A 17107-nucleotide genomic window follows, 5' to 3' on the forward strand; every position below is an offset into this window, starting at 1 on the left:
TGAAGGATATAAGTGAATTAGCCATGCAAACGTGTGAGAGAAGAGTGTTCAAGACAGAGGAATCAGCTAGTGCAAAGGCCACAAAGTCGGGGTCTCTCTGTTATGTTAGAGAACAGCACAGCGAGGTGACCTACAAAGCTGCAGAATTAACACTAATGTGAGAGTGGGGGATAATCACACACAGCCTCAGAGACCCTTGTCTACTACTCTAAGAACATGGACTTTTGCTCTGAGTGAAATTCAAAGTCATATAGGTATTTAGGATAAGAGTGCGACTTGAACTTTACGTAAGTCACTTGGGTGAAGTGTTGAAACAATGCTCTACTTGATCGCTGCTCCACCCTTCTCTCTGATTCTGGTTCAAAGCTTCGCCATCTCTCACTTCATTTACTGTGGATAACAGTGGTTCGGGCCAAGGTAAGGACAGTGGAGTGATAATAAGAGACTGAATTCTGGATATATTTTGAAGGTAGAGTCAACAAGATTTCCTGAGGTGGAGTATGAGAATAAAAGAAGGGCACTAAGGATTTCAGCCTTGACAAACTGGAAAGAGAGTTAATAACATAGTATGAGGCATGTGAGAATGGCTGAAAGAAAATGCTAAAATCCTTATCAGATGGTACCAGAACTAGGACTCTATTCTTGTCTTTTCTGTACTCCTAGAGTCTATAACCATGTCTGGCATACAACAGGCACTCAATAAATATCTGTTAAATACATTGATGAATGAATAAATAATAACTACTGGATTCTCCCCTCTGAGGTATAGTTTAAACCAGTTCTCAAACTCTCATGTGTAATGGAATCCCTGTGTTATAAAAGATATAGGGCCTCACCCCCAGACTTTTGGTCCAATAGTTCTGGAATGGGACCTAAGAATTGGCATTCATCACACCTTCTCTGGGGGATGCAGCTGCCACTGGCTCAGGGACCACTCTTCAAGAACCATGAGTTTGACTGCTGTGCTGATGTGCTCTGATGGTGGGCACATCCCTGCCAAGCCCAAGACAAATGCCTGCCTCATACACTGTGGTCCCAGCCCCTACATCAGGTTCTGAGGGCCAAATGGCTTCAACCACTCCTGACCACTCTGGGGGCCCTTATTCCTGCCCCTTAAAACTTTCCCTTTTGGTTTTCAGTATAGCCATGTTTTTATTATTATTATTATTAATATAAAAATGCTTTTATCTCTTATCTTTTTTGTTTGAAGCAGCCAGCTTTGCCATTCAATCTCAGTTGCCTCTCACCTCCTGGGCCTGCTTCCTTCTTTAGGTTATGTCTCAACCCAAATAGCCCCCTTTTCTTGATGTCCTTAAAGCACTGTAAATTCCCATGGCAGTCGTGTGGAGTAGATGTTTACTGAGGATTCTGGCATATAGCTCAGCAGAGAACTTAAAATTTAACAGAAGAAGCCACATCACTCTCCACAAATTTCATAAGCCATTCCCCAGAGATCAAATTGCTTCCCTCTCCTCTCCTTGTGGGGGCTTCCCTGGTAGCTCAGCTGGTATAGAATCCACCTACAATGCTGGAGACACAGCTTTGATTCCTAGGTCAGGAAGATATCTGGAGAACGGATAGGCTACCCACTCGAGTATTCTTGGGCTTCCTTGGTGGCTCATATGGTAAAGAATCTGCCTACAAGTCAGAAGACCAGGGTTGGATCCCTGGGTTGGGAAGATACCCTGGAGGAGGGCATGGCAACCCACTCCAGTGTTTTTGCTATGACTTTCATTATTCGGTCTTTCTTATCCCATCCCCTTCAGAACTGCCCCTCACATACCCACACCCATCGTCCCCTAAACTCAAACTCCTTCCCTCATGGCTCTACAGAGCAATTCTCAACAGACCATGCCCGGGGGCTTTCTTTCCCAACAAAGTGATTTATTTTTCCAAAAAAATGGCTTTCCCATTTATGGTATTTCAGCACCCAGCTTTAAAATCAAAACATTTCTCTCTACCATAACACACACACAATTAATTTTAATAAGCAAAAAGTCCATATTTCATTATGGTTTTAGTTTCCATTTCCTTGTTCTTTTAGGTACTGAGGTCATTCTTAGTGGGGGTTTTTTGTTTGTTTCAATTTATGTGTATCTTCCAAGTAAATGTTAACTTTTTATCCTTTCTGATGGCTTGCATTTTAATTTTGGCTATGCCAAAGTGTTTTAATTTTTATGTAGTCAATCTGCCAGTGTTTGTTCTTTGTGACTTCTTTAACCATGTGTAACCTTCCTTGCTTTACCCTGGAAGTTTTTTCTGAAAGTTTTATGGTTTTTGTTTTTATGTTTATATTTGGTGTTTCTTTTGTATTTGACCATGTATTATAATTGGAATAATTCACCTGTGATATAAAATAGAGCCTAAATGAAATGTTTTCCCCATCTGCTAATTGACCTTTTTAAAGTCTTATCCCCAGCAGAACCTGTGACACATAATGAATTCTTACTAAATGGTTACAGACAATGAACGCATCTCTGTACGCTGCAGCAAACAACTCTCTCCTTCCCTCACTGAACTCTGTTTTACTTGGGGACTTGATACACTTTGGGAAAAGCAAATTCCTCATGGAAATTGTTAGTCCTTCCCAAGTTGTGAATCTACAGTAGGAGGCAGTCAGAAAAGATTTAAGCATTATTCACAGGGCAAGGTCCAAATACCCTCCTGGATCTCTGACAACAGAGGCATGATAATTGGAAAGGGAGCGATAAAACAACCTCTAGTACTCTTGCCTGGAAAATCCCATGGATGATGGAGCCTGGTGGGCTGCAGTCCATGGGGTCGCTAGAAGCCGGACACAACTGAGTGACTTCACTTTCACTTTTCACTTTCATGCATTGGAGAAGGAAGTGGCAAACCACTCCAGTGTTCTTACCTGGAGAATCCCAGGGGCCGGAGAGCCTGATGGGCTGACGTCTATGGGGTCACACAGAGTCGGACACGACTGAAGTGACTTAGCAGTAGCAGCAGCAGGTATATGCAGCTGGTCTGGTTCTCTACCTGGAAAATCCAAGAGATATCAGAAAAACAGTAGGAAAATAGAAGACAAACAATGGAAGAATGTAGTGCAGTAGCACATTATAAAAGCCAACATATGAAAATCAATAGCTTTCCCTAAATCTGCTGCTGTTGCTGCTGCTGCTGCTAAGTTGCTTCTGTCGTGTCCGACTCTGTGCGACCCCATAGATGGCAGCCCACTAGGCTCCTGTGTCCCTGGAATTCTCCAGGCAAGAACACTGGAGTGCATTGCCATTTCCTGCTCCAATGCATGAAAGTGAAAAGTGAAAAGTGAAAGGGAAGTCGCTCAGTCATGTCTGACTCCTAGTGACCCCATGGACTGCAGCCCACCAGGCTCCTCTGTCCATGGGATTTGCTAGGCAAGAGTACTGGAGTGGGGTGCCATTGCTTTCTCCCTAAATCTAATTATGAGTAAATTGAATATCAATCAAATTGACACTCATTTTACAAAATAACTGACCTGTTCTCTTCAAATTTATCATGATCCCAATAAAAATATCATCAGGTGTTTTTTTTTTTCCCCTCAAATCTTGACAAGTTGATTACCTGCTGCTCAGTCGCTTCAGTCGTATCTGACTCTGTGTGACCCCATAGACGGCAGCGCACCAGGCTCCCCGTCCCTGGGATTCTCCAGGCAAGAACACTGGAGTGGGTTGCCATTTCCTTCTCCAATGTATGAAAGTGAAAAGTGAAAGTGAAGTCACTCAGTTGTGTCCGACTTCTAGCGACCCCATGGACTGCAGCCTACCAGGCCCCTCCGTCCATGGGATTTTCCAGGCAAGAGTACTGGAGTGGGTTGCCATTGCCTTCTCCAAGTTGATTACCTAGTTCACTTCAAAAATAAGCAGGCAAAAGTAACTAGGAAATCTCTGCAAAATAAGAGCAATTGGGGATTGGGTATAGCCCTATCAAGTATTAGACATATTTAAAAGGTTCTATAATTAAACTGTGGTATTGGTATATAAATAGGCCAATAGAAGATAATAGAAAATCTAGATACAGGCCCAATTTAAAAGAAAATGTTGTGTGATAAAGCAAATCACAGAGAAAAGATTACCTGGGATAATGGATAGCCAAAGGGAAAAGGTAAAAATTTGGTCCCTTCCTCACATTATATACCAGGATAAACTCTAACTGAATCAGAGTCGTAAATGGAGAAAGAAAGAAAGAGAGGGCAGGAGGGAAGGGCGGTGGGCTGGAGACTGAGAAAGAGAGAGTGAGAGAAAGAAAGGGAAGAAAAAAGAGACAACCATAGAAAAAGGCATGGATCAATTCTAAAACAGGAATGGGAAAACATTTCAACCCATGTTCAAAATCTAAGGGGCCATAGAAAATGATTGATATACTTGTCTTCATAAAAGTTAAAAAAATAAAGTTTACACTGTAAAAATACATCAAAAAATAGTAAAAGACAAATGACAAGGTGAAAAAACATGAACTTAAAACAGGTTAATATTCCTCATATATAAAAACTATAATAGAAATACAAAGAGAAATGAAAATGATTATTTTCTTGCTTATAGAAAAATGAGCAAGACTGGCATTGAAAAAATGCTAATGGCTCCTATCATATGAAAGATGCTTAACAGAGCTTGAAATAAAGGAAACAATTCAAAAGGACATGAAATACCATTCTAAAAGTTTGCCTATTGATAAGATTTAGAAAACAGACATTGTCACACATTGCTGGCAGGAATATAAAATATCATCTCCACTGAAGGGAATTTGTTAATATTTATAAAAATCATATATGTATTTATCCTTTGACATAAACATTCCAATTCTAGGATGCTAACTCAAAGACACACTGGAAAAAAATAGAAAAAAATAATAGGTACAAGGCTACTTATTACAATATGATTTATTTTACCCAATGATTAATTGAATAAGCTATGATATATTTACATAAATGAGACTCCAAAAAGAATGAATATACATGTATATCCCAAACAATATATATGTACATCCCTAAGATGTACATACTCTTTGTCTTAGCCATTCTATTTCTAGGAATTTATCCTATGTGAATAATTAAAAATATATGAAAATTTGACTACTTGGCTATTCATTCTAGTATTATTAATCATATTGAACAAGTACTTGCCTCACCTCTATCTCAGGGCTATGACAAGAGTGCAGTAAAATTAAAAGGTCAAGATAAAAAAAATTCTTTAAAGAAATAAACTAATGTTCAGACCAGGTGGTTGGTTAAGTGTGTGTACTGAACACAGAATAACTGGAGAGATCCCTCCTCCAGGAAGTCTTCCCTAAGATCCCACATTTGCACAGATCACTGTGAGGACTTCTCCACATCACTCTCCACTTCAGGCCTCGCTTTTGAAGAATTTGTGTATGCTTCTTCCCTCAGCTCTAGGTTCCTGGATCTAGGGAACTATGCATTGCTCATCTCTGTTTCTATTCCACCCGACTCTCACCTTTGCCCCTGAAGACTGACCTGTATCTTATATATATTAGGCCAAAAATGGCAAATAGGTTTTGTTTGCAGCATTAGCCCTAATCATTTAATAATAGCTTCCTGGAGCACCATGCTGAGAATGGTTCTGAGGCTGAGTGCAGGCTTAGTTAAAAATAATGCTACAATCAATTCTATCTTCCGTACACATGGGAAAGAATCGAGCACATATACCATGCCTTGCATAGGAAACTACACATTGGTCACACTGACCTTGAGTAATAATTTGCTAACAAATGCATTGATTCATCTTGTAATGCGTAGTATGTTTAAAAAACAGAGACACTCACATATAACCATGGTATATAGCAGACTATGTTAAAGGCGATTAGTAAAAATAAATAAATAAAACATACTGCAGTTTTAATTCCAGAGGAAAAGACATTACAGCTAGCTGGGGAGACTAGAGTCTTCATGGGAGATGTAGACTGAGTCAAGCTGTGAAAGATGGACAAAATGCTAAAATCTGAACAAGAAGAATTAGGAAGAAGGGCAATCCAGTCAGGGGAACCAGTGTGAACAAGTACATGAGACAGAAAAGAATACGTCAGTTTGGTGGAGTGGCCATCCAGCATTCCCCTTCTTCCTAAATGAACGTCAAATTTCTTTCAGACATTCACCTTTCTATCACACAGCTCCATGTGTCAGGAAGACTGACTCCTCTCCCAGCTCTAAGATGGCCCTGACTGGTTGAAGAGTAATGCCCCTCATGATTGTCAGCAATTAGTCTGAGAACAGCATGCAATCTGTTTCCGGCCAATGAGAGATGAGGGGGAGTTTTCTAGCCCAAGGAAAAAAACCACAGGAAAGATGGTGTTCCTCTCTCTTCAAGACATCACCATGTGTGGGTATGATACTAGGAGCTGCTGGAGCCAATTGCTTCTGGTCTAAGGTTGAATCCATTATCAAGAATGGCAGTGTAGAGGGGTGGGGTCCTCAACTGCATCGATGAACTGTTGAATCAGTCATCTCTGTAGCCCGCCCAATCTCTGGAATCCCTGTTACATGAGAGAACACACTTCCTTCCTCTAGAAGTCAGGTCGGGTTTTAGATGGTGGCAGCTGAAAGGATTTTGAGCCCTTAGAAAATGGTGAGCAGTCCCGACTGGTTTGAGCAGAAGTTACCTAAAGGCAATGGGAGGGAAAGAGACAGCTGGGAAAGAAAGCTGGGGGCGGACCTCATAAGACCTTACGTGCCAGGCCAAAGACTTCATAAATGATGGGGAGCTGATGAAAGTTTTGGTAAGTAGAGGGGAGCAGACTCTCAGAACAGATGGGATAAATATTGGTGCAAATACGTGGTGCAGCTAGAGGGAAAAAAAAAAAAAAAAAATTTGATTCAGACTTTTCTTTCCTTAGTGAAATATGTATCTTCTGAGCAGCATCTTAACCAGACTGGGAACAGTATGGAAAGGACGTGGGCGTGAGTGATGATCAAGTTCCCGGGCACTGGTCTCAATGGTCACACTCATACACAAATGCTGCCCTTGGCTGCAGTCTCGCCAACATCATGTGTGAAACCAAACAGTTGGTTTCTCCGCTTTCCTTGGCAATGGCAAAGCCCCAGTTGGAGGCCCATGTTTGTGCTGAACTCCAGGCGGCACAATTCTGATTTATAACTTTTTAAATTATTATAAATGTGATTTCTTTTCATTGTAGGAAAATTGGAAAATACATACAATGAAAAGAAAATTAAGACACTTTTCAACCTATCTCCAAAAGATAAGTTACAGATAATATTTTGTTGTAGCCCTTCCAAACTTTGTCTCTCTATATGCATGTGCATTTAGTAAACAAAAATTATATCATAATGTGTATATTGTTTCATCTTTTTTTCACTCAGCAATATATTGTGAATGACTTCACATGTCAATAAATATATTTCTACAAGATTATTTTTAATGGCTCCATGAACTTTGTTCTAAGGAAATATCATGGTTTATTTGATCAGTGCCCATTGTTGAATGTTTATATTATCTCCAATGTTTGTTATTATGTACACAGATGCAGTTGTAATGAACACTATTATACATGTATGTAATTCACATACATTGTTCAGTTATCATCTTAGGATATAATACTGGAAGTAAAATTGCTAAACAATTGTAGAATAATGTTAAAAAGTAAAAATATCATTTTGAATTCTCTCAATGAAGTATATAAATAAGTGAAAGTGTCCCCTTCATATGAGTCCTCCATTCTACATTTTTTCCCAAGCTTTTAGAATATCTCTTTAATATCTATTTAGACATATATCTAGGTAAACAAGTATCTATCTGTATAATTTATATATTTATGAAACTTATCTACCTATATAATTCAATATATGTGTATTATATATGTGTATATATATGTGTGTGTGTGAATATATATAAATATATTTAGATGAGGTGGTGGTGGCTTCCCTTGGTGGCTCAGATGGTAAAGAATCTCCTTGCAAGGTGGGAGACCTAGGTTTGATCCCTGGGCTGGGACAATCTCCTGGAGAAGGAAATGGCTACACACTCCAGTATTCTTGCCTGGAGAATCCCATGGACAAAGGAGCCTGGTGGGCTACAGTACATAGGGTCACAAAGAGTCAGACATGACTGAGCAACTAACACTTTCACAAATATACACATATATATGTATATATATGTATATATGTATGTGTATATATATACATATATATATATATATATATATATATATATACTTTGCTTTTCACAAGAACAATAAATCTGTTGTGCTGGCATGACAGTTTCTGAGTACTGCATGTCACATTGTCCCAATAACAATATCACCTGTCTATTGAAATTGGACAGGATTATGCCTGGAGAATCCCAGGGATGGGGGAGCCTGGTGGGCTGCCGTCTGTGGGGTCGCACAGAGTCGGACACAACTGAAGCAACTTAGCAGCAGCAGCAGCAGCAGCAGCATGCTTTCAAAACAGGGCAATGGACCCAACTGCTGCCAACAGGCATAGCACCAGGGTACAAAGGGTAATTAAGATTACTGCCAAAGTCAGGTGACTTCAAACTCATTTCACTGCAATTCAGTCGTGAATCACACTTTAAAATCTTTCAGATACCTTGTTCTTTACATCTAAGAATGACTGGGGCACCATCTCCTCCTTTCTCCGTGTGGCCATGGTACACGTAATATCACATAATATCTGAAGATTTGACTGTATCATTGACTTTCTCAGTGCTGTCATTTAACCTCTCTTACTTGATTATGCAACCTGTGAAATGGGATGGCAGGGTGTGATAAAGTGTGACTGAAATGGACACACAGCATTCTAAGAGGTCAAATCAGAGTAACGAAGTAAAACCAAAGGCATTTTCTGGAGTCAGGATGGACAATGCCAAGTGGGGAGCCCCCAAGCAAAAGAGTGCAGTGACGAGGCAGGGAATGGGTGCTGGAGGATCTGCACGGTGAACTGAATCATCCCACTGGGCTGTGATTCCCTGGCATGAGGTGTCTTTGTGGAGCCAAGCACACCCCTCCCTTCCTATTCTGTGAACTGTCTTAAAGATACCACCTGCTAAGGGTAGAACCAACCATCTGCGAGCTAAAACATGACATCATAATCATTTTGCACAATGGTTGAGACCTAGAAATCAAGTCAGATTCACGATATTTAACCATTCTTACTGAGCATTGATCATATTGAAGTCCTGAGCCAGGCTCTGAGGATTCAGAGGTGAATAAGGCCTAGTCCCTGTCTTAGCGGGACTGAGACACATATACACCAGACTATTTCAGTAAACTATGCTGGTCACAAAGACAGGGACCAGAAAAACTGTTCTGGAAAACTTTTGAGTTACACAAGGAAGATTACATGGAGGGAATGGCATTCGGGCAAAGAACTCCAGATATGCAGAAGTGGATCAGATGGAGACACGGCAGCATAAGAGCATTCAGGCAGAAGCAGCAGCTCGTGCAAAAGTGAAAGTTTAATAGACTAGGTCAGAACTACTTGGAATTCGTAGTGACCAAAGCACAAAAGACAGGGGAGGTGATGACAGCTTAAGCCAGGGAGGTAATCAAGGAGCACATCAGATCCCCATATACCATGCTAAAGATAATGAGAGCCATTGAAATAGTTCAGTGCAATGACAGCCAGATTGGAATTTTTAGAAAGATCACTGTGGCAAATGGATTGGAGAAAGCAAGGTGGAGGCAGGGAGACCCCCACCTCTGAAAACTGATGTCAAAATAAATAATTTTCTTTTAAAAATTCTCCTCTGTTCTTTATTCATTAACATTTACGGAGTGTCTAGTAAGTGTCAGACCTTGTATGAGGCACCAGAGGTAGAAAGAATAGGACATTCGCCTTGTTAGAAAGTGGTTGATGGCCTGGGGCAGCTATGTGCTTGGGCGATGGGTTTGTTCAAGAGTGCGTGTCATTAGAACTTAAGCACACTGAATTCTCTTTGAAATGCACTGCAAAACCTTCTGCTTAGCTTCAGCTTCCTTAAGAAGGCAGCCCTCCCATCCCCCTTAATCCAATTAAACGAGCTCTCCATCGCTGTGAATGCCAGCCTGGCCATGCAGAAAGCTCCTGGCCGTGGAGGATGTCCCGTCCCTAGAGCTTGGCCTGTGCTGTTTGTTGGGCCCTTGCTCCTCCCCTGAGCTGTTTCCACGGGCTGCTGGCCATACTTTGAAAAAATGCACAGGTTGCCAAACTGTCAGCAAAAGCTTTAATGAATGGTTCTAATTACATTCAAGTAGCAGAGCCCACTGCCATTTTAATCAAATCTGGGCCTGGCAAGCTCTTTGGCGGGAATACAAGAGAAAGCCTCATGAAAATTCTGCCAAAACACTAATCACCTTTTATCCGAAATTTGCCTGATGGAGGCCTGGATGTAAAACGCTTAGGGGGAAAGAAAGGAAAAAACCTAACAATAACAACGTTTGGATATTTTAAGGAGCTTATTTTGGGGATTGCCATAAATTATTCTATGTGAGGAGGGGAGAAAATTCCAAGTCAGGAGTTGCCAGGTGACCTCCCTTCAGGAACAAATCCTCACGGAGGCAGAGGGGACGAGCCCTTCCAGGGCCCAGGACAGGAACGCTTGGCTAGGTCCAAGTGTAGCTTACATGCTAACAGAGGCATGACCACACGTCAGAATCCAGCTTTGGGAGGCAAAAGACCTCCAGCCCTACTCCGTGTCCTGGTGTCAGCTTGAACCTACAGCCTGTCACTAACTGGAATTCTTCCAACCTGACACGGGGTGGTAGTAAATAACATTTATTATTTTTTTTTGTAAGGGTGGCTTTCATATGAATTACTTCAATTCTCAAAAGCTGAAGGGTGAGGGCTTCCTTTACTGAACTATTCAAGGCGAGGATGCAGAGGCAATAGGGGAACTAAAACCCAGACAACCCTGTTCTAGCCAGAGCGAAACAGAAAGGAAAGGCTTGAGACAAACCAGGTTCCTCTCCCCTGGGGCAGAACAAGAGGAGAAGGATTCAAATTGCAGCAAGAGGGAATTCATTTACAAATAAAAAAGAAGCTTCCTGACAATGAGGATAGACAGTGAATAGGGAACCGAGATGAGGGATAAAATCTCCTTTACTCACTGACTCTGCCCTCGGAATACACTGCGGGTGTTTCTACACACTATCCATCTCTAAAATCTGGTGTCCTCAGGGAACAAAATGAAGGTCTCTACCATTTAATTCTTATATCTTAAATATCTCAGCCAGTTGTTACCCTTAGCTTGTTGGTTAGATTCAATTTTCCACATATTTTGTATCTTTACTCTCAGTATGAGGCTTCCAAGAACTCTGGGATATGAGAGAGTCTGGGGTGCCTGAAGGTGTTTCATGCATGAATTTGGAAGCTGTTTTTGTATCTAATCCCTGCTTGCTAAATCACATAAGTAGTGTCAGACTCTTTTCGACCCTGCAGACTATAGTCTGCCAGACTCCTCTCCTCTGTCCATGGGATTCTCTAGGCAAGAATACTGCACTGGGTTGCCATGCCCTCCTCCATGGGAACTTTCCGACCCAGGTATCGAACCCTTGTCTCTTATGTCTCCTGCATTGGCAGGCGAGATTTTTACTGCTAGTGCCACCTGGGAAGCCTGAGCCTGAGTTTCTGTCCCTCATAAAATGAGGATTAAAATACTTGCTCCGCCTATTCTACAGAACACTTGCAAGGATTAAATAAGATCCTTGCAAGTGTATAAAATATTCTATATATTTTATATATAGTGTATAAAAATGAACTTTAAACATTTACAAATATTTGCGCATTTCTTTTTTATATGAGTGTAGCTATAAAAGAGCAAAGTTCTGAAGCTGAGTCTTAAATATCATGGTTCACTGACCAGGCGAACCTGCGTTTTTGTTTCCTCGTCTGTAAAATGGGTATAGTACTGCCTTATAGTGTTGTTGAGAGAACTTGATAAGATATGATGAAAGTGAAAGCACTATGAAGAATGAAATAACAGAAAGATATGATTACACTAAAACGTGTTTACTGTGGGACCTCAATTATACTGGTTGGATCCTGGAGATGTGCCAGGAACAGAAAATTAGTCAAAGCCTGCCGTTTAATTTGGGGAGAACAAACATTTCAACAGACCCGGGGTTCCAAAAAAACAAATGTCTATCCAAGCGATAGTTTCTGGGACTCCACTGAGGTGGTGGTGTCCAGCTCATGCGCCCACACAACTAGAAGACCAGGTTGAGTGTCCATGTCTCCAGGATTAATCCTCCAGAAGATAAAAGTCCAACCCCGAAATGCAACTCCTCCAGAGCTCAGGTGAGGACATTTGGTAGGTAAGTTGTCAATGGGCTGACAACATTTCTTACCCCTTATCTGAGCAATAGCCAAAATCACGGAATAAACCTTCCTTTCATTTTGGAAAAACTTGGACTTAAAAGAAAATGTCCATGAGACAGAAGTAGGGTCACATAACCAAAGCTGAATACAAAGGTGTGGTAAGGGAGGACACTTAAGAACAGTGTCCATAGGCCTGAGCCCAGGAGGTATAGAGCGTTCTCCAAGAAGGACCTATAAGGAAGCATGGGAAGGTAGATGGGAGGATGGACTTGTAAGAACACAGGAATGCTGAGACCAAATAAGGTGAGCGATAACCTTTAAAAGGGGAGGAGAGAGAAAAAAGATTTCAACAAACTCAGAGAAAAAGGAAAAAAAAAAGGTACAGTTCAACAATGAGAGCATTTCCCAACATGAGTTCCTGAACATTAATTTTGTGAAATGATATTATTAATAAAGGATATAGAAAAGAAAAGAAGAACTCTAGTCAAATAAGTTTCAGAATTGCTGGGCTGTGTAATCAATTAATGAAGTTTCTTTATCGAGGGACTTCCCAGAGAATTTAATGCTGCTGCTAAGCTGCTGTTGCTAAGTTGCTTCAGTCGTGTCCGACTCTGTGCGATCCCATAGATGGAAGCCAACCAGGCTCCCCATCCCTGGGATTCTCCAGGCAAGAGTACTGGAGTGGGTTGTCATTTCCTTCTCCGATGCATGAAAGTGAAAAGTGAAAGTGAAGTTGCTCAGCCGTATCCAACTCTTTGACCCCACGGACTGCAGCCTACCAGACTCCACCGCCCATGGGATTTTCCAGGCATGAGTACTGGAGTGGGGTGACATTGCCTTCTCTGGAGTTTAATGCTAATGTGCACTGAATGTCTCTAAGAAGATATAGCAAGTGTATTTCCCAAACTTATTTGACCACAGTATTTTTATTTTTTTCCTATAAAACATCTTGCAGAAATAGAACCCCATACAACAGTTTGGCTTAAGAAACATTGGTTTAGAAGATCCAAAAGAGAATATGATTCCAGACCAAAGGAGACTTTGGAATATTAGATATTTTGTCATTCTGTTAATTCATTTATGTATTCATTCCAGAAATATTTCTCACCATGTACTCTGCACTAGGCCCTAACCCAGGCCCTGGGAACACAGTGGTAAACAAGGCAGATGAGGTCGTTGGTCCCACGGAAGGTCTATTACTGAGGATGGAAAGGAGAGTTAAAAACATAAACAAATAAATATATGAACAAGACTGTGGTAAACTGGATAGTGGACCCTAAGGAAATCCACATCTTAACCCCTGGAACCTGTGAATGTTACCTTATGGTAAAAGAGGGGTTCAGGAATGACAGACAGGAGACAGTGATGTGATGATAGAAGCAGGGGGAGAAACGGCTATGAGATGCAGAGACCCAAACCAAGGATGCAAGCAGCCTCTGGAAAAGGCAAGGAATGGATTCTCTGCCAGAGCCTCTACAATGAACCAGCCCTGCCAACATAGACTCATTTAAGACTTCTGACCTCCAAAACTATAAGAGAACAGATATATTCACAGTCCCCAACTTACAATGGTTCTACTTAACAATTTTTTGATTTTTCTGATGGCACAATTGTGATATGAATTCAGTAGAAACTGTACTTTGCATCTTGAATTTTGATCTTTTCCTGAGCTAGCGATATGGGGTATGATACTGTCTCATGATTCTGGGCAGTGGCAGCCTCACCTCCCAGCCAGCCATGTGATCGTGAGGATAAACAACTGATAACGCCACTTATAATAATCCTGTACCCAGACAACAATTCTGCTTTCCATTTTCAGTACGGTATTTCATAAATTCCATAAGATACTGGACACTTTTAAAAAATATATACAATAGACTTTGTGTTAGCTGATTTTGCCCAGTCATAGGATAACTGTAAGTGTTCTGAGCATGTTTAAGATAAGCTAGGTTAAGCAGTGATGTTCTGTAGGTTAGGTGTATTAAATGCCTTTTGACTTAGGGTATTTTCAACTTAATGATGGATTTATCTGGACATAAGCTTACTGGAAGTTGAGGAAGACCTGTATGTTGTTTTAAACCATTAAGTTCAGTGAAGAAAATACAAGAGGTCCTGACAGTGTGGCTGGCTGGGGGTGAGGACAGGTTACTGTTTTCAGCTGGGTGCTCAGGGAAGGCTGCTGTGAAGGGCGTCGGTTGGCAGTGTGCACAAGATAACGCAGCTCAGCTTCTCTGCTGCCTTGCCCCCTCCGGAAATCAAAAGGGAGCTCACTGGCATTTGACAGTTTGACATAGCTGGTCCAAAGAATAAAGACTCACTCAGGTCACCTTAAAGGATGAATTCTTTATTGAAAGGATAAATGCAGAAGCAAAGAAACCAAGCTTATCACTCTTGACCAAGTCCAAAGGTAATGGAGGGAAAACCTCCCAGCCAGATTTCCAAACAGAAGAGGAACTCTATTATAGAGATGCAATGAGAATTGTTCAGAAACGGACGGTTAGCTGCTCGGGATCCAGAGCAGGACCAACACAGTCACCAGCGGAATGGAGGATCCTTAGCCCAGGCCTTCCCAGTTAACCGACTTTTGTCTCTGCGTCCGATTTTCTTCCTGTGTCTTTTTGCCTTGGCTCCAAATACCAATGGCTACTATGCTAACATCTTTCATTAAACTGCCCAAGAGAGAAAATCTGAGTGGTCTAGTTCTTCACAGTCTTCCCTCTTTTTTTCACTGGACAGCCGAAAGATTGGCTGCCTGTCTACAAGTCAAGTGCTCATCCCTGATCCAATCAGCTATGGCTGGAGTAGCTGGGTTACTTGGCCACTGATGCAGGAGGAAATGCCCAGGATCGCAGCAGAGAGAAACGGGGGTCAGGCCTACCTCTTTCCTCCTGAAGAGGCTCTGGGTAGAGCTGGAACTTAGCACAAAAACTCATCTCAGTAAATCCAAATTCCTGAAGAAGAAAGCTGTTTGCCTGATCTCTTTCCTCATCAGTGTCTTAGTGCTATTCTTAAACAAAGAAATCTATATAAAAATAATGGTACTAAAATGTGTACAAGTCTCTTTATCATTTGAGTAATTCAAGGAGCCACTCTCGCAAGATGATACAAGAGGATTTCTTCACCTTAGTGTCTGACCCAAAAGGTTTTCTTAGAAGCCACCTGCATCTCCTGAGCTCCCAGATACATGGAAGGATACAACCTGAGTGTGCAGAAAGTAGATGTAAGGGCGGCTGGTCCAGATGACTCTAGGTTGTGACCCTGGCTGAAAGGAACAGAGAGCAAGAAGGAACCAGAGGTCAAGAAAAAATTAGAGTCCAGTTCCTTTTTCTTCACCAAATTCCATATACGAACACAGGTGGGTGTGTCACGGGTTCAGGGAGACCAGGCAGATGCTCTTTTCCACTGTCATCCCCTCAGCAGATGAAGCCCATGCGGTCACTGTGGGGATAGGAGGGAAGTTCCCAGGGGTTCCTGAATACCATCAAAGATGAAAAGGTAGACGGACTCATCATTTTAAGGACCCCAAGTATGAGGCTCCTTTTACAGTTTATCTCTTTTAATGCTTACAATAGACTGGAGTAGTAGGGAGATCTTTATTAGTCCATTTCACTGATGTGGAAACAGAGGGTTGCAGAGGTGAATATGCATGATGTTCGGAGACCTCTGACCATTCTGTGAAGCATCATTCCCACCTGGGCGCCTCTCATAGGGTTAGGATTCCAATCCGCTCCCCCTTTCTGCAAGCTCCCTTTTCTCCCACCATCCACACAGCTTTCCTTGAGCAGACCTTCTGGATCTAATAGTCACTGCTGTACAGCAGGGAACAAGAGAAAACAATATCCTAGAATGCTGACAAGATCTGGCTTGGGACACAGATGGCCACTGGGCACAGCTTGGGAAGAAGGAAGAGGGAGCCCAGGCTCCGTCACTTATAAGCAGAGAGCCCTCACGAGAGTTGCTTCACCTTCAAACCTCTGTACCCTTGACTGCAAAATATTTCCATCCAGCCTGTCATGTTATAGAGCTAAGGTAAGGAGTAATACCAAGACAGTTTGTGAACATGCATCACAAACAACAAAGATTTACTGCAGCCAGAAGGAAGGTTGCTTGACCAGACTAGAGTATCTCCCTAGGAAGCTGGATTCTGTCATCTTCTCATTCACTGTCTCAGGAGGCACCTTGCTCTCTCACTTCCAATTCCAGATGTAATCAGCACTGCTGGATGGTAGGGGCCTTTGTCTTCTTTATATCCTCATCAGCTCAGTGACTTAACTGAATGAATGTTTGTGCAGTGTTTTATAGTTTATACATATTTTTATGTAAACCATATCACTTATTTCTCACAGAAAAACCCAGTGTTGATCATAATCCTTTCTACTGAGTACTAACTGTGGGCTAAGCACTACCATTGCAATTTTTTGGGCATTCTCATTTACTCATCACAACAACTCTATGAGGCAAATGTATTACTATTATCTCTTTATTCTAGACGGGAAAGTTGGAGCACAGAGAGGTTGGGGAAATTGCTGAAGGTCACACAGTAAGTGGCAGAACTGGGATATACTCCCAGGGTGGCTGGCTCCAGAGACCATGCCCTTTATAACATGTTAAACTTGTTAACATGTTGCAACATGCTAAACTTGTAGAACATATTTCATTTTCTATTTACATATGCCATGTCATTCAACTATCACAACAGTCCTACAAAGCAGATAATCCCACTAGACTGGAAAGGTGCAGTAAAGTGATTTTTATGAATCCTCACAGTAGCAGAGCAGGACTCATATCAGGTCTTCTAACTTCAGTCTGGTTCTCTTCCTTCTCTCGTAATAAAGGTAA

At 41.6% G+C, this 17107-nt stretch overlaps 1 long non-coding RNA gene across 3 annotated transcripts in view; it reads right to left on the reverse strand.

Annotated features, from left to right (window-relative positions):
- The window catches only part of LOC147367244 (uncharacterized), a 527308-nt gene that overhangs the window by 147119 nt on the left and 363082 nt on the right, over positions 1 to 17107 (reverse strand). For all 3 annotated transcript variants that reach the window (XR_015169966.1, XR_015169965.1, XR_015169964.1), the window contains one exon: positions 2876 to 3000. This is a non-coding gene — a long non-coding RNA (uncharacterized LOC147367244). The remainder of the gene's footprint in view (positions 1 to 2875; positions 3001 to 17107) is intronic.

This window comes from Bos grunniens, chromosome 8 (assembly GCF_055505025.1).
Source record: "Bos grunniens cultivar Pamir isolate PY7600 chromosome 8, Bosgru_T2T1.0, whole genome shotgun sequence".
Lineage (NCBI taxonomy): Eukaryota > Metazoa > Chordata > Mammalia > Artiodactyla > Bovidae > Bos > Bos grunniens.